This window comes from Hordeum vulgare, chromosome 3H (genome assembly GCF_904849725.1).
Source record: "Hordeum vulgare subsp. vulgare chromosome 3H, MorexV3_pseudomolecules_assembly, whole genome shotgun sequence".
Lineage (NCBI taxonomy): Eukaryota > Viridiplantae > Streptophyta > Magnoliopsida > Poales > Poaceae > Hordeum > Hordeum vulgare.
In genome coordinates, this window is record NC_058520.1 from 184,660,861 (window position 1) to 184,680,732 (window position 19,872).

Here is a 19,872-nt window from a genome sequence, read left to right on the forward strand (position 1 = left end):
TTCACGATAGAGTGCATAGAAGGCAACCTTTGGCCAAATAGCACAGATATAAGTCACATGCAAATGGAATTCATCCTCCCCGCGAAGTGTTTGTTGCCTAGCTGAAAACACCGTCACCTCTATGAAAGAAAACCTGACTACGTGCACACCATCTCGATCGATTCTATGCACGCACGCACGTACGTACGTGCCGGGTTCCAAAGCAACTACACGTACCACACGTGCATGGGTAGCAGTCGTGGTGTCAAACTGCAGCAGCTAAATTTGCAGGGAGGCATTATCAGCAAGCAGCTAAATTTGCAGGGAGGCATTATCAGCAAATGGCGGCCGGTTTAACTAACGCAAGGGGCGCGTGGGCAATTATGTATTTTGAGGAGGACGCTGGTGCACGCCGATCTGGGTGCGAAGTAGTAGACGGGATGGCGACGGGGAGGTGCCCGTCGGGGGGACAGCTGGCGTCCAGGTCAGCAGCGAGGGGGCTCGTCAGCCACGAAAACTCGTGGCTGGGAGGGCAGTCCGCCGACGTCAGCACGCGGGGGCGCGAATCTGGCGGAAAGCGGACCCAAAAGGGGCGGCTGCCAGCCACACTTTTCAACTTCCTTTCCCCACGTCTGCCTTTTCCTTGGCGCAGGCGTACATATCCACCGGCCCCCGCTCGACCCTCTGTCGCCCTTGTTTTTGGTCTCTCACGCGGTCGGCTACGCTACTAGTATGCGGTGGTACTCCCTCGTTTTTAAATAGTATAATTTTTTATAAAAATTACACTATAGATATATACCAAGTAAAATAAATAAATTTATACATTAAAACATGTCTATGTACATACATATATAGTTGATAGTGAAATCTTTTAAAATACTTATATTTAGAAATAGATGGAGTAGATCGCTATGCACGCGTGAAACGCAACCGTCGTCGGCCTTTCCTTTCCGGACGGATCCAAATACGTCCCCAACACTTGGAAGGGTTATCTAGTCATTGTCGAGACATAATCTTAGCATCGAGATCGTTTCAAATGTATCCTAAATGTATGGATTGTCCGACAACCCCATATCAAGGCCATATGTAACGTGGAAATGGAAAGCGGAAACGCATCGTACGCGTCCGCTATCTAGGATTTGGCCGGCCCGCCCGCCACAAGCCCACAAATACCCCACCATCAGACGAAACCCTAGTTAAAACCACACTATACCCCTCCGCTTCACTCTCACTTTCCTCTCCTTTCGCCCCCTCCATTCACATGCCCTCACTTCCACCATGGACGGCTCCTGCACCACCCTGACGATGAGTCTGAACCGATTGACACGGGCAATGCTCTTGAAGGAGGACGACTTCGACAATGAGGCTTCGTACAAAGAGGAGCTCACGCTTCGGGTTGTCATCGAGTGGTCCTGATGGACTCTGGCGGGAACTCGAGCTACGGGCTGCCCACGATGGCCTAGCGACACATTTTGGGGTGCAGCGGTCCATTGCCCTTCATGCCTCTCCAGTTTAGCTGGCGGCGAGGAAATGGTAATGTCCATCATCCCCTCCGTCTATCTACTATATTTTGTATTTAATTAGTCTATCTCGTGATGAACTTTGTATGGCTAAGAACTATGCCTTATGGGGTCAGATTGTGCTATATATTTGTAGGTATGATCTACTATGTCATGTTGATCTCCGTAGTTGCATTCTTTGTATGGATTTTCTTAGTGGTGGTGGTGGGGGGGGGGGGGGTTGAGGACGGTTGTGGGTGAGGACAACAACACATGACCAGTTCACTATTAGTGGACTCGTCCTTAGACGTATAGGAGTCCATAATTGGCAATCCTGGTTGTAGATGTTTGAGTATCTCAACCGAGTTGGTGGTTTATGTTTTCTTGGTGTTTATTTTTTCATTATTTTTATTGGTTATTACTAGAATTTTAGCGTTTCGTCTAGTTTTATAGCACAAGTAAAAGAACAAAGTTTTTTTACTATCAACATTGATCAGTTGAATTATAAGAAGCAAAAAACCGAGACACCATTTTCCTAACCTGGAAGCAAACCTGAGAAAGAGAGAGGAGCCAGGGGATGGTGACCTAATCACCCATGGAACTTCGGTTCACTCAACTCTGTAGACTGTTCCGATGATAGGCGGAGGATAGGGAACCCCCGATGATTGGGGGGAGCCCTAGGACGTTGTTTGGCATGTGTTTAATAATCTAGGTATGTTTGGTCAGGTTTTATTCTACTATTGTGGGTTCAACTTTGGCGATGGTATGAGGCACCATCTCTTTTAAATTTTGTAGTTCAAGTATAAAGGAAATACACGATTCGTAAACTTCTACCAGCCACATTAAACCCACTAAAGGAGAAATAAGGGGCCAATGCTTGACTATGCCAAGTGGTGCCCGCTCATTGGCCATCGTTGTCCAGTCTTTTTTTAAGATTGAGGTGAGGGTTTTGCTAGGTTTTTAGATGAAGGTGGAGTTTTTTCTTGAGATGGAGGTGAGGATCCCCTTTTTTACATGGAAGCGAGCACACAACTTGCCACGTGACACTTGTTGGTTGGTTGAGTGAGAAAGATTTTTTTAATGAAGGTGAGTTTTTCTTTCTCTTTTCAAGATGGAGGTGAGGATCAACGTATTTTTTAGATGGAAACGTGCACACAACTTCCTCTGGGGCGGGGCCATAGGATGGCACCCCAACTGCTAGTGGTTTATATTCTTTCATGTCTTGCATCGACATGTTCTATATCTTGGTACTAAAGTCGAGGTGATGGCAATGACACACTTTGTCTGCTCCTCGTTTTCATCTCCAAGGAGACAATCTAAACATCGAATGTTGGCCACCAACATCTTTGGACACATCAGGGTGACTTCCTAACCACAGATTCGAAGTCTTGTTGGCTTCAACAGTCAAGCGGGGTTCTAGTTGCAACATTGAGCATGACTCACAACGCGACACCAAAACATGCAAAAGGAAGATGATGTTGGGTTCTACAAAGATCTGGTTGTAATTTTGATTTTGTTTTGGGTTATTCCGTAAGGGTTGAATTTATTTTATAAATGGATTTAGCTTTCACAAAAAAAGAATTATGGCAAGAAAAATGTCATCTGGTTTTCATGAGCTAAATTTTAATTGGGTGGCAATGGGCTCAAAACCTCAAACCTTGATAAAAAACTTAACACATCAAAGCACATGTTTTTAAAGTTAGGTATAGTTGAATGGTTGTTTGCACAACCATACACTAAATTTGTCACACTATAAAATATTTTCCACACACCCCTAAAAATCCAACCTAACGGCCAACACCCCATCAAGAAAAAAGAACAAGACGGAGCCACCTGGCCACCGATCATGGAGGTTCACTCACCTTTGATAGGTGTTACAACGGTCGAAGGGAGGGGGGTATCGAGAAAATGTTTTGTGTGCATGTAGTGCTTCACTAGGGCATACTCGTTGACATCCACATACGAGGTGCAATTTTAGAACCTCCACGAAACCACAATGAAGTCGGCAGTGTGCAGCAACTAGCCCCCCTAAAGACCAAAATTTTCTCTTGGCTCATACACCAAGGCAAAATTTGGACGGCCGACCATCTCGAGCATTGAGGGTGGCCGAATGTGTCCTTTGCGATCTTTATAATAGGAACCAGAGACGAGTGGCCACGTGATGTTCCAGTGTCATTTTTTCATGCATATTTGGACCATGGTCACAGAATGGTTGGCATTGAGGACATCTACTTTATTAATTATCCCAACCTACAAGGTGTCTGAGAGTGGTGGAATGATGAAATCCACATCCATGGACACCAGGGACGGATTTAATCGCTAATCTTTTGGCTTGCTGGCTTGTGCCATACTGGCTTTGCCCCTATCCTTCCTCATGCTTTTTCCCTATCCTGAAGCTTCAGCCCAAGTACAGCCCATTGCATGCTAAAACGAAAAGTTCTGCATACATGAAAATTTCCTAGCAGGCCATCGTGAAAGGAAAAGAGGCATGTTAATTGCAGCAGGCAGCCACGACCTGATTACACACTCACATATCGCTGATCTTTCAACCCCTCAACACAATGTATCGCTAATTTCTCCAAGCCCAGGGCGGAGCTGCCTTGTTAGCAGTGGGTCCAATTGACCCCAATGAAATTAGTAAAACTTTCACTAACTAAGTACTAATCATTGTATATTTATAGAACATGACCCCACTGTCATAGACATGACCCCATTACACTTTTTTTCTAGCTTCGTCCCCGTCCAAGCCGGCGATGCGAACAAAACTGACGCCTGATGACTGCATCGATCCGATCTCTCCGCGGGGTAGCCATCGAGAGAAGCGGAGAAGGGAAGGGATCGCCGGGGTACGCAGGTGTCGATCCACAAACATGTTGTCGGTTCCCAACAGAGCGGACGCACGGAAGAACAACAATAACACAAAGGGAAAAGTATTTGATTCTCACATCAGATTAGTTCTTTGCATTAAAAATTATATAAGTTTAATCATACAAATTTAGAATCAGTTATAACATTCTCTACTTGTGCTTGCATAAACATGAAGAAGAAGAGAGCAACATCGATTCATAATTTTTTAATTCTGGTTTTGAGACGTGGTTGAATTAGTGAGGTCTATCTCGCCAATTCCAATAATGAGATTAGGGAATATATTATTTACCCACAATGCATTGCTAAAAAATATCAGTTCGTAAGATTATCTTGTGTTTCTAGTGTTTTGAATTTGTTTTGTCATTTGTTAATTTTCTATCAGGTTTACATCATGTGAATGCAATGAATAGACAAAAAAGGTATGTTTACACCATGGCATCTCCACTAGAGTAAACCCCAATTTCTTTTACAAAACAGTCGTTGTTTATGAGACTTAGTGTGAAGCTTCGCCCCCTATGTACAAATGCTGGATTCGTCCCTGATGGACACCAACAGGAAGCTTTGGCTTTACTCCCGATGCTCATGTCATGGGAAATCTGGAACAAGAGAAATGCAAGGGTATTGCAGAATGTGTACACTTTTGAGCATAGTCATGTCGCGATAATAGTTCCTTCAATGTTTTGTTGGCTCCCTGGGCGTCTGTAACCCTTAAACATTCTTCTTAATATATGAATTGTGGCAAAACGTTTGCCCATGTTTCGAAAAAGTAATCTAGTTATGTTTAATAAGGGTTTTTGACTGTCCATAACGTCGGCTCTGATGGTGGCGTTGAGCTATAGTGACATATTTCTCAAGGGTTGCGTTCTTGATTATTCAGTTTTACTTTATTTTGAGAAACTTCTCAAATTATTTTAGTCCTCAACTAGCTTGATCACCATGTACCATGTTTCCACCGAAATTGTTGCCAACCGTGTGAACCGCTAGAACAAATGTACCAGGCTAAACTGCCGAATTAGTAAATCATGGTTAACGAATCCACAATGAGAGCCCTATATTCTCCCAAACACCCAAGTAGCCTGCCCGGCCACTACACACATAGTAAATTGCCACCCAACTGGACTTGACAAACACAGACCAAACGTTCAGGTTGACTGGCACCCCGAAACTCATCTCATATGTCTGGTGGACATGAGGACGTCCGAACGTGTCTATCATGTGATATACGACCAACTATGGTCCACCCCGACACCACATATATTCGTCCCTGTCCTCATCCCAAACCAACCCCTAGCCACTCCACTCAACTCCAGTCGACTTTGCCCCTTAAGCTCTTGTGCGACGATATCTGAACTTGTGTGGCATGCCCGACAATGGATCTGAATTAGAGATCTTCCGATCCACAACTAAGACCTCGTACATAGGGGGTGCGGAGGAGATAGTCATATGGCTGGCTTAGTGCCAGTCTCCGGAGGACACACCAACTCCACAGTTTGAGTCGCCCAACGTGAATCCACTGTGTTCGCGCAAAATGGCCCTTGGATCCGGCAGTGCTGGCGGATTCAGGCACGTGACCGAGGCCTCACTTGACGTGGAAAATAAAGTGTGACGGTGCAACCCTTGAGGTGCCAGGCTCTAAGTTAGAGGTCTACGCCGACATGCATCAAGGCTCGAACGCTATGGAGGACTGGTGTTTCTGCCGTGCGAGGAACAAGGCATGGAAAGCCATGACAGCAGAGTCCAATGACGGACCGGACAACTCCATCAGTAAGAAGATCCTTCTCGATCCATCTTACGCCTTCGACTGTTACTTCCATAGCGAAGATGACAAGGGCAAGGGCAGTCATGGATGAACTTATTTCATTGGAATATTATTCAGAGTTAGTAGGACATGTCATGTTTGGTAGTCCAATGACATGTGTGTGTCTTCAACTACCTGTGTAAGTTCAACATTGCATGACATGTATGAATATGAGGGTCAAAATTGTGGGCGTGGTGTTATAGGGTGAAACCCTAGGTGGTGATCTTCTTCACACTTGGAGGTGGGGAACAGATAAATCAACTCAAACACAAGAGGAAAACGCTCATGAAAACTTTCAATCACACATCCAGTAAATTCAGAAACACATATGAGATACAAGATTCAAATTCAACAAGAGGAAATAGCAAAGAGATATATAGTCCTCCCAATCTCTAGGTGATAGGGGCCTTGTATACAAGAGGTATCTTCCCTTAGAGGAGCCTTGAATCCTCTATGGATGTTTATCACATGGAGGCCTTGATCTCAATCGGAGAGGTAGGGGAGGAGCAAAGCTCACTAGTGCATCACATATACTTTGCTAACCCTAGATAGAGGTAGGGGATGGTTATTTATAGTTTAGGACGAAATAAGAGAGAGAGGGAGGGGTTAGATGGGCATTTGTCCTGAATCTACGCACACACACACTGGATGTTCGGCCCAACATTGGGCATTGGATGTTCGGGAGTCGGCTGCATGTTCGGTCGGATGGTATCCCAAAACAACATAGGTTCTGGACCCTTCAGGCTGGATTGCCGAGCACGCACCGACTATACGGGATTGGACTGGATGTCCGCCCCTTGTAGTTTCAGTAGGTGCATACTATTGGCATTGGGGCTGGACTTAGAGGTGCTAGAAAACTGAGATGGGACCAGATATATATTCGCTGTAGCATTTCGATGACTCCACTTGAGGTGTTCCTTTGCTCGCATCTGTGGTGTCTTAGCCTTCGCTTCGAATAGCTCCGAGGTGTCATTCTTGATACCTAAGAACACATAGCATTCCTACTTGAGGTTTTGAAAATATGCCCTGGAGGCAATAATAAACTGGTTATTACCATATTTTCATGTTCATGATAAACGTTTATTATCCATGCTAGAATTGTATTGACCGAAAAATTAGATACATGTGTGGATACATAAAAAACAGCGTGTCCCTAGTGAGCCTCTACTAGACTAGCTCATTGATCAAAGATGGTTAAGATTTCCTAACCATGGAGATGAGTTGTCATTTGATAATGGGATCACATCATTAGAAGAATTATGTCATGGATGACACCCAACTTTAAGCTTAGCATGTGATCATTTCACCTAGTATTTGCTACAACTTTCATCATGTCAAGTATCTGTTCCTTAGACCATGATACTTACACTACTGCATGTTGGTCCAAACATGACACTACAATCAGAGACCCTTCAACGAAATTATGTGTGATCCACCAATCGCAAACGATATAGTTCAAGCTTCGTCGCGCATGACACAAACTGTGTGTGATGGCAGATCCATCAAATACGATTCAGAAAAGATCTGCATGTGCGATCTATGGCACACAGTTGACCCACACAAATTTTTGTGATGGGCCAAAATAATGCAAATGGTTAATTGAATACAGGTGTGTGTGATGTACAACATACAGTTCACTCGGATAAACTATTTGCGGTGACGACAAATAACACAACCGGTTCGGCATCTAAAGTTGTGTGTGATATGGGCAAACAGGTCGCTCGGATGTGCTGTTTGCGATGAAAAAGTAACACAAATGATTCAGCGTAACAAGATGTGTGTGATACCCGACAAACAAGTCGGTAATCTGAACTGTGTGGGAAGATAAATAAAAAGGTAGACTATTCCTGATAATAAGTTGCCTGTGCTGTGGGCAAACACTTGCTTGGACTAAATTGTGTGTGATTGTTGAAATCATCACTAACGTGTTCCTTTCTATAATTGTAAGCGATGCGATTTGCTCGGTCTGCATACCATATATGCTCTGTCTACAGAACAACAAAATGATTGCATAATAACCTAAATAAACATCCAATTACATTACTGACTACATATGACATCTGCACACCTCAGTTAACAAGTACATGCATACTAAACTAGTAGTAACATCATCAAATCATCTATACTTCTTGTGAAGATGGGTGCCGGACGGCGTAGGACGGAGGCACTTCCTCATGTTAACGATCCGCCTACACATCTCATAGCTTTCGTACCCTCCTTGGTTGCGTACTTGATGTGATCTTCATACAACCTTCAAACCCAAACGCGGTGCAAGGCAACCTTCTTCTTGTTGCAAACATCCTTCATTCCTCTTGAGCAGCTTTTCGTCGTTGGTGGTGTCCACCTTACTGAATATGTAGTTGGAGTTCTTGACAAACCTGGCGAATCTCTCGCAAGGCCTTGTGGCCAGGCAATAGTGGTAGATGATAATGTAATGGCCCACGCACAACTGGACGATGGCAGCCTTGTGATTATGCGCGACACGACCATCAGTGTACTCGAGGTCAAAACCGATCACTTTGTACTTGTCATCGGCAAGTAACTGCTCCATGGTATGGATGGAGTTGTCCACCCAGATCGGGTCATCGGGGTACACCACCGAGAGATCCTTGAACCTTACGTGGGTGTCCACGTAGGCACGAATGGTGAACTACCGCTCGTCGCCGGAAGCCACTGGGGGCGCCGCCCGAGCAGGATATCCTCTTTGTATTTGGAGTCATGGGTGTGCTTCTTGCATTGTGGGGAAAGGTTTAAGATAGACAAGTGGTTAAATGAGTGGTGGCGTAAATGGAGGTTGTAGGGGCTATAATTTCCACGTCTAGTCACCGCTTTCCCGGCAGAGGATTGATGTGCAAGCTTGTCCAGTGCGAAAACATGCGTTTTGTTTGGCCACGCGATGGCTGGAAGTGCAGCCAACGTATCGTTGGTGAGCCCGTTCCCGTGCAACCGTGCATGTCCCCGCATGCAACCGGGCAAAGCTTCCCCTCCCGGCTCGGTTGGGCACGCATCGGCTAGAAGAATCTCCCAGTATTGTTGGGTTTAAATGGAAAATGGTTGGCAAAAACGAAGTGTGTGCAATGACTTAAAGCAGTGCACACATTCAACACTAAGCAGCTGGTGTGACAATGTGAATGATCGTTGTCGGTTGCATAATGTAGTTCGCTTGCAGTGTGGTCAGAAAGGTAAACACAAGCTAGAATGGAGAATGGTACTTAAATCAAGTCGGTTAGATGTTAAGGTGCACATATCAATTGTCCATTGCATATTTAAGTCAAAATGGTACTCCGAAAACAGTGTTTACAAACCCGTGTGTGATAAGTGCCACTATGGTGCGATATGGACTGACCTGATCTATGTAAATCCTACCATTGCAGACTTGTGATCCACGGGAATGCGTTCTAGACAATCAGGACACACGTGTCGCGACACAATGTTACTCATCGCACATGGTTTCAATCCGGGAAATAGCCAAGTTTGTAAATTGGTTCCAAAATTCATTTTTTATGTGACACCTGATTTTTTTTACCACGATCAACAAGTTTCATGGTAAGTCTAGCAATTTTTACCGTAATATGCATAATGTTTAAAAAATGCCAACACTCGCATGTAGATGTGAGTGTTGTGGGCGAATGGTTGCTAGTATATTAATATTTCAACAACCAAACTGATTGCAACTCAAGAGTGCAATTATATTGCTCTACGTACTACTAGTTCATAAATTAAAGTCTCACCAACATCTAGATCAACACATAATAAACATACTCAAGCATACATATAGACACACAAAATAGATAGCTACGGTAGTGTTGGACATGTATATATAACTCAATCCTGATTGTACCCACCAACAACGTAAACTTTCTCCAGGTACTCCACTTACGCGGTTTGTGCCACCGTGCGAGAATACTTCTTCCTAAAGGAGCCAACGACTCGTCCTCTAGCACGGACCAGAACACTTGCAAATGTTGGGTTAAGCCTTTGGGTGAAGAACGGGCATCCAAAGCCCCATTCCGGGTCCTGATACGACCATTATGCTTTCCCACATAGAGCTCCGTGATCTTTTGTTTCATGTACCTCTTCTGGTAATATTTATCGTCGTCAACGTCGTCAGATAGAACCTATACATATAATAAAAATAATCATGACATTGATAAATGAAATGCATAAAATGATATCAGAAACATCTTATAATGCAACACAATTATTAACTAATGACTATAAATGCACGAACTCATCATTGTCAAACAAACTAGGAGAAGTAACTTTGAAGTACTACTCCCTCTATCACTAAAGTAGGGATCTAAATGCTCATATACTAATTTATTCACATAGGGGGTACATGTATACTCCCTCGGGTGTGATGTATAGGGCTCACTACCAAAATCTATTTGTTCCAAAACTATTCCATCTTTAGGCCCACTTAGTAGTTAATGGCTTGATTAATTGGCATTATTGAATAGCGTGCTAGCAATGCATTTGCTAGTTTCTCGGGTGTGGTTGGGCAATTCCGTTGACATCTAGATCCATGCAAATGGCCCACGATGCTTGATGTGAACGATTGGCTGTTGTTTCCTCTCCCAATAATAACTACCCAAATTATGGAGGATTACACGCGATTTAGGGCCTCTTTGATTTGCAGGATTTTAAAAACGGGGGAATAGGAAAAGTATAGGGTGGAGTGGCATGTCCATTTGAACCCTATAGGATTAGCAAGGAGTGTTTGATGCCACAGGAAAATCAAAGGAAATGTAAAAAGAGGTTGGAGTGGATGTTAGATTTCCTATGAAATGTAGTACAAAAGATTTCGTAGAAAAAATTCCTATGGGATCCAATCCAATGAATCAAAGGACTAATGTAAGAAAAATTCCTAAGGATTTTATTCCTCCAAAAATCCTATAGAATTCCTTTGAATCAAAGGAGCCCTTAAGCGGGTGTATTGGCTGAAACAAATTGCTTGATCTTTTCTCTTGCCCTATCATGTACGCCAAGGATGCAAAGCTCATTGTAGCAAGCCTAATACAAGAGACCGGAGGGATTAATTATCTATGTAGGCCATTGATATCGAATCTAAAATCTTTCTACAAATTATTAGCACAATCAGTAATCCTAGATAGATTATTAGCAACATGCTCATTTGTACACATCCACCATTAAATTACTATAACCCTAGACAGATTATTAGCATGCCTAACCAGTTCTCCGTCGTCGTTGGAGTTGTGACTGTCGGAGTCGTCAGAGTCATCGTCGTTGGAGTCGTCATCAGAGAGGTCGTAGTAGTATCTGTGCAGCATCGCCTCCTACTGGGGAGGCATGATAGGGCTTGCGATGCCGTGGCCACACTTCGGTCCGCCCGAGACCTCACCGACGATGAGGGCTGCTGGAAATATGACCTAGAGGCAATAAGATATTGGTTATTATTATATTTCCTTGTTCATAATAATCATTTATTAGCCATGCTAGAATTGTATTGATTGGAAACTCAAATACATGTGTGGATACATAGACAACACACTGTCCCTAGTGAGCCTCTAGTTGACTAGCTCGTTGATCAAAGATGGTCAAGGTTTCCTGGCCATAGACAAGTGTTGTCACTTGATAATGGGATCACATAATTAGGAGAATGATGTGATGGACAAGACCCAAACTATGAACGCAACATATGATCGTGTCAATTTATTGCTACTGTTTTCTGCATGTCAATGTATCTGTTACTATGACCATGAGATCATGCAACTCCCGGACACCGGAAGAATATCTTGTGTGTATCAAACGTAGCAACGTTACTGGGTGACTATAAAGGTGCTCTACAGGTATCTCCGAAGGTGTCTTTTGGGTTGGCATGGATCAAGACTGGGATTTGTCACTCCGTGTGACGGTGAGGTATCTCGGGGCCCACTCGGTAATACAACATCACAATAAGCCTTGCAAGCAATATGACTAAGGAGTTAGTCACGAGATCTTGTATTACGGAACGAGTAAAGAGACTTGCCGGTAATGAGATTGAACTAGGTATAGAGATACCGATGATCAAATCTCGGACAAGTAACATACCGAAGGACAAAGGGAACTGCATACGGGATTAACTGAATCCTTGACATAGAGGTTCAACCGATAAAGATCTTCGTAGAATATGTAGGATCCAATATAGACGTCTAGGTCCCACTATTGGATATTGACCAGAGAGTGTCTCAGTCATGTTTGCATAGTTCTCGATCCCGCAGGGTCTGCACACTTTAGGTTCGATGACGTTTCAGTATAGTTGAGTTATAGGTGTTGGTGACCGAAGGTTGTTCGGAGTTCCGAATGAGATCCTAGACGCCACGAGGAGCTCCGGAATGGCCCGGAGGTAAAGATTGATATATATATATAGGAAGTCCTGTTTTGGTCACCAGTAAGTTTTCGGGCTCATCGGTAGTGTACCCGGAGTTCCGGGAGGGTGCCGGGGGACCACCGGGAGGGGTGTGACGACCCTAGGGCTTCATGTGACAAGAGATGAGGCAAACCAACCCCTGGTGGGCTGGCCGACACCACCTTTAAAGGCTCATATGACTGGAGTAGGAAATAAGGGAAAAATACAAAAGGTGGAAAAGGTTTCCAAGTGGAAGGGGAATCCTGTTGGGGAACGTCGCATGGGAAACAAAAATTTTCCTACGCGCACGAAGACCTATCATGGTGATGTCCATCTACGAGAGGGGATGAGTGATCTACGTACCCTTGTAGACCATACAGCAGAAGCGTTAGAGAACGTGGTTGATGTAGTGGAACGTCCTCACGTCCCTCGATCCGCCCCGCGAACAATCCCGCGAGCAGTCCCACGATCTAGGACCGAACGGACGGCACCTCCGCGTTCAGCACACGTACAGCTCGACGATGATCTCGGCCTTCTTGATCCAGCAAGAGAGACGGAGAGGTAGAAGAGTTCTCCGGCAGCGTGACGGCGCTCCGGAGGTTGGTGATGACCTTGTCTCAGCAGGGCTCCGCCCGAGCTCCGCAGAAACGCGATCTAGAGGAAAAACCGTGGAGGTATATGGTCGGGCTGCCGTGGAAAAGTGTTGGGGAACGTCGCATGGGAAACAAAAATTTTCCTACGCGCACGAAGACCTATCATGGTGATGTCCATCTACGAGAGGGGATGAGTGATCTACGTACCCTCGTAGATCGTACAGCAGAAGCGTTAGAGAACGCGGTTGATGTAGTGGAACGTCCTCACGTCCCTCGATCCGCCCCGCGAACAATCCCGCGATCAGTCCCACAATCTAGTACCGAACGGACGGCACCTCCGCGTTCAGCACACGTACAGCTCGACGATGATCTCGGCCTTCTTGATCCAGCAAGAGAGACGGAGAGGTAGAAGAGTTCTCCGGCAGCGTGACGGCACTCCGGAGGTTGGTGATGATCTTGTTTCATCAGGGCTCCGCCCGAGCTCCGCAGAAACGCGATCTAGAGGAAAAACTATGGAGGTATGTGGTCGGGCAGCCGTGAGAAAGTCGTCTCAAATCAGCCCTAAAACCTCCGTATATATAGGTGGGAGGGAGGGGAGGAGGCAGCCTCAAAACCTAAAGGTTTGGCCGAAATTGGAGGTGGAGGAGTCCTACTCCAATCCTACTTGGAGTAGGATTCCACCTTCCCACTTGGAAACTCTTTCCACCTTGTGTTTTTTCCTTCTCAAACCTTATGGGCCTTAGTGGGAACTTATTCCAGCCCACTAGGGGCTGATTTATCTCTTCCCATAGCCCATGAGACCCCTTGGGGCGTGACACCCCTCCCGATGGTCCCCGGCACCCCTCCCGGCACTCCCGGTACACTACCGATGAGCCCGAAACTTTTCCGGTAATGCACGAAAACCTTCCGGTAACCAAATGAGGTCATCCTATATATCAATCTTCGTTTCCGGACCATTCCGGAAACCCTCGTGACGTCCGTGATCTCATCCGGGACTCCGAACAACATTCGGTAACCAACCATATAACTCAAATACGCATAAAACAACGTCGAACCTTAAGTGTGCAGACCCTGCGGGTTCGAGAACTATGTAGACATGACCCAAGAGACTCCTCGGTCAATATCCAATAGCGGGACCTGGATGCCCATATTGGATCCTACATATTCTACGAAGATCTTATCGTTTGAACCTCAGTGCCAAGGATTCGTATAATCCCGTATGTCATTCCCTTTGTCCTTCGGTATGTTACTTGCCCGAGATTCGATCGTCAGTATCCGCATACCTATTTCAATCTCGTTTACCAGCAAGTCTCTTTACTCGTTCCGTAATACAAGATCCCGCAACTTACACTAAGTTACATTGCTTGCAAGGCTTGTGTGTGATGTTGTATTACCGAGTGGGCCCCGAGATACCTCTCCGTCACACGGAGTGACAAATCCCAGTCTTGATCCATACTAACTCAACTAACACCTTCGGAGATACCTGTAGAGCATCTTTATAGTCACCCAGTTACGTTGCGACGTTTGATACACACAAAGCATTCCTCCGGTGTCAGTGAGTTATATGATCTCATGGTCATAGGAATAAATACTTGACACGCAGAAAACATTAGCAACAAAATGACACGATCAACATGCTACGTCTATTAGTTTGGGTCTAGTCCATCACATGATTCTCCTAATGATGTGATCCCGTTATCAAGTGACAACACTTGCCTATGGCCAGGAAACCTTGACCATCTTTGATCAACGAGCTAGTCAACTAGAGGCTTACTAGGGACAGTGTTTTGTCTATGTATCCACACAAGTATTGTGTTTCCAATCAATACAATTATAGCATGGATAATAAACGATTATCATGAACTAAGAAATATAATAATAGCTAATTTATTATTGCCTCTAGGGCATATTTCCAACAGTCTCCCACTTGCACTAGAGTCAATAATCTAGTTCACATCACCATGTGATTCCAACGAATCCAACACCCATATAGTTATGGGGTCTGATCATGTCTTGCTTGTGAGAGAGGTTTTAGTCAACGGTTCTGAAATTTTCAGATCCGTGCGTTCTTTACAAATATTTATGTCATCTTATAGATGCTGCTACTACGTGCTATTCGGAAATGCTCCAAATATCCACTCTACTATATGAATCCGTTTCACTACTCATAGTTATTCAGATTAGTGTCAAAGCTTGCATCGACGTAACCCTTTACGACGAACTCTTTAACCACCTCCATAATCGAGAAAAATTCCTTAGTCCATTTGTTACTAAGGATAAATTTTGACCGCTGCTAGTGATTCAATCATGGATCACTCTCTGTACCCTCAACAGACTTTGAGTCAAGGCACACATCAGGTGCGGTACACAGCATGGCATACTTTAGATTCTACGGCTAAGGCATAGAAGACGACCTTCGTCTATTCTCTTTATTCTGCCGTGGTCGGGTTTTGAGTCTTACTCAAATTCACACCTCACAACGCAACCAAGAACTCCTTCTTTGCTGGTCTATTTTGAACTCTTTCAAAAAACTTGTCAAGGCATGCATCTTGTTGAAACTTCTATTAAGCGCTTTCGATCTATCTCCATAGATCTTTGATGCTCAACGTTCAAGTAGCGTAATCCAGGTACTCCTTTGAAAACTTCTTTCAAACAACCTTGTATGCTTTACAGAAATTCTACATTACTTCTGATCCACAATATGTCAACCACATATACCTATCAGAAATTCTATAGTGCTCCCACTCACTTCTTTGGAAATACAAGTTTCTCATAAACCTTGTACACACCCAAAATCTTTGATCATCTCATCAAAGTGCTTATTCCAACTCCGAGATGCTTGCACCAGTCCATTGAAGGATCACTGGAGCTTGCATACTTGCTAGTATCTTTAGGATCGACAAAACCTTCTGGCTGTATCACATACAATGTTTGCTCAAGGAAACCGTCGAGGAAACAACGTTTTGACATCCTACGTGCAATATTTCATAAATAATGCAGCAACTACTAACACAATTCTAACAGACCTTTAGCATCGCTACGAGTGAGAAAGACTCATCATAGTCAACTGTTTGATCTTGTCGAAAACATCTTTGCGACAAGTCGAGCTTTTCTTAATAGTGACTTATCACCATCATCGTCTGTCTTCTTTTAAAGATCCATTTTACCCAATAGTCCCATGGCCATCAAGTAGTTCTACCAAAGTCTACACTTTGTTTTCACACATGGATCCTCTCTCGGATTTCATGGCTTCCAGCCATTTGTCGGAATCTGGGCCCACCATCGCTTTCTCCATAACTCGTAGGTTCACTGTTGCTCAACAACATGACCTCCAAGACAGGGTTACCATACTACTCTGCAGCAGTACGCGACCTTGTCGACCTACGAGGTTTGTAGTAACTTGATTCGAAGCTCAATGATCACCATCATCAGTTTCCACTTCAATTAGTGTAGGCGCCACAGGAACAACTTCCTATGCCCTACTACACACTGGTTGAAGTGATGGTTTTAATAACCTCATCAAGTTCTACTACCCTCCCACTCAATTCTTTCGAGAGAAACCTTTTCTCGAGAAAGGATCCGTTTCTAGAAGCAAACACTTTGCTTTTGGATCTGAGATAGGAGATGTACCCAACTGTTTTGGATATCCTATGAAGATGCATTTATCCGCTTTGGGTTCGAGCTTATCAGACTGAAACTTTTTCACATAAGTTTCAAAGCCCCAAACTTTCAAGAAACGACAGTTTAGATTTCTCTAAACCTCAGTCTATACTGTGTCATCTCAACGGAAATACGCGGTGCCCTATTTAAAGTGAATGTGGTTGTCTCTAATGCATAACCCATAAACGATAGTGGTAATTCGATAAGAGACATCACAGCATGCACCATACTAAATAGTGCGTGGCTATGACGTTCAGACACATCATCACACCATGATGTTCCAGGTGGCACGAACTGTGAAACAATTTCCACATTGTCTTAACTGTGTACCAAAAACTCGCAACTCAGATATTCATTTCTATGATCATATCGTAGACAGTTTATCCTCTTGTTACGACGAACTTCACTCTGAAACAGAATTGAACTTTTCAATATTTCAGACTTGTGATTCATTAAGTAAATACTCCTGTATCTACTCAAGTCGTCAGTGAAGTAAGAACATAATGATATCCACTGCGTGCCTCAGCACTCACTGGACTGCATACATCAAAATGTATCACTTCCAACAAGTTACTATCTTGTTTCATCTCAATGAAAACAAGGCCTTGCTCATGTGGTATGATTTGCATGTCACTAGTGATTCGAAATCAGGTGAGTAAAGATCCATCAGCATGGAGCCTCTTCATGCAATTTATATACTAACATGACTCAAGCGGCAGTGCCACAAGTAAGTGGTACTATCATCATTTAACTCGTATCTTTTGGCACCAATGTGTAACACTACAATCGAGATTCAATAAACCATTGAAGGTGATTATTCAAGCAAATAGAGTAACCATTATTCTCTTTGAATGAATGATCGTATTGCAATAAACACGATCCAATCATGTTCATGCTTAACGCAAGCACCAAATAATAATTATTTAGGTTCAACACCAATCCCGATGGTAGAGGGGGCGTGTGACGTTTGATCATATCAACCTTGGAAACACTTCCAACACGTATCGTCACCTCGCCTTTAGCTAGTCTCCGCTTATGCCGTAGCTTTCATTTCGCGTTACTAATCACTTAGCAACCGAACCGGTATCCAATACCCTCGTGCTACTATGAGTACTAGTAAACTACACATCAACATTATGTATATCAAATATACTTCTCTCGACTTTTGCCAGCCTTCTTATCTCCCAAGTATCTAGAGTTGCTCCGCCTCAGTGACTGTTCCCCTTATTACAGAAGCACTTAGTCTCGGGTTTGGGTTCAATCTTGGGTCTCTTCATTAGCGCAGCAACTGTTTTGCCGTTTCACGAAGTATCCCTTCTAGCCCTCCCCTTTCTTGAAACTTAGTGGTTTTTCAAACCATCAACTATTGATGCTCCTTCTTGATTTCTACTTTCGCAGTGTCAAACGTCGCGAATCGCTCAAGGATCATTGTATCTATCCTTGATATGTTATAGTTCATCACGAAGCTCTCAAAGCTTGGTGGCAGTGATTTTGGAGAACCATCACTATCTCATCTGGAAGATTAGCTCCCACTCGATTCGAGTGATTGTCGTACTCAGATAATCTGAGCACACGCTCAACGATTGAGCTTTTCTCCTTTACTTTGTGGTCAAAGAATCTTGTTGGAGGTCTCGTACCTCTTAACAAGGGCACAAGCATGAAATCACAATTTCATCTCTTTAGAACATCACTTATGTTCCGTGACGTTTTAAAACGTTTTCGGTGCCTTGCTTCTAAGCCATTAAGTACTTTGCACTGAACTATCGTGTAGTCATCAGAAACGTGTATGTCGGATGTTCACAGCATCCACAGACGACGCTCGAGGTGCAGCACACCGAGTGGTGCATTAAGGACATAAGCCTTTTGCGCAGCAACGAGGACAATCCTCGGTTTTACAGACTCAGTCTGCAAAGGTTGCTACTATCAATTTTCAACTAAATTTTCTCTAGGAACATAAAAAACAGTAGAGCTATAGCGCAAGCTACATCGTAATTCGCAAAGACCATTAGACTATGTTCATGACAATTAGTTCAATTAATCATATTACTTAAGAACTCCCACTCAAAAAGTACATCTCTCTAGTCATTTGAGTGGTACATGATCCAAATCCACTATCTCAAGTCCGATCATCACGTGAGTCGAGAATAGTTTCAGTGGTAAGCATCCCTATGCTAATCATATCAACTATACGATTCATGCTCGACCTTTCGGTCTCACGTGTTCCGAGGCCATGTCTGCACATGCTAGGCTCGTCAAGCTTAACCCGAGTGTTCTGCGTGTGCAACTGTTTTGCACCCGTTGTATGTGAACGTTGAGTCTATCACACCCGATCATCACGTGGTGTCTCGAAACGAAGAACTGTCGCAACGGTGCACAGTCGGGGAGAACACAATTTCGTCTTGAAATTTTAGTGAGAGATCACCTCATAATGCTACCGTCGTTCTAAGCAAAACAAGGTGCATAAAAGGATTAACATCACATGCAATTCATAAGTGACATGATATGGCCATCATCACGTGCTTCTTGATCTCCATCACCAAAGCACCGGCACGATCTTCTTGTCACCGGCGCCACACCATGATCATCCATCAACGTGTTGCCATCGGGGTTGTCGTGCTACTTATGCTATTACTACTAAAGCTACATCCTAGCAAAATAGTAAACGCATCTGCAAGCACATATGTTAGTATAAAGACAACCCTATGGCTCCTGCCGGTTGCCGTACCATCGACGTGCAAGTCGATATTTCTATTACAACATGATCATCTCATACATCCAATATATCACATCACATCGTTGGCCATATCACATCACAATCATACCCTGCAAAAACAAGTTAGACGTCCTCTAATTTTGTTGTTGCATGTTTTACGTGGTGACCAAGGGTATCTAGTAGGATCGCATCTTACTTACGCAAACACCACAACGGAGATATATGAGTTGCTATTTAACCTCATCCAAGGACCTCCTCGGTCAAATCCGATTCAACTAAAGTTGGAGAAACCGTCACTTGCCAGTCATCTTTGAGCAAAGGGGGTTACTCGTAACGATGAAACCAGTCTCTCGTAAGCGTACGAGTAATGTCGGTCCAAGCCGCTTCAATCCAACAATACCGCGGAATCAAGA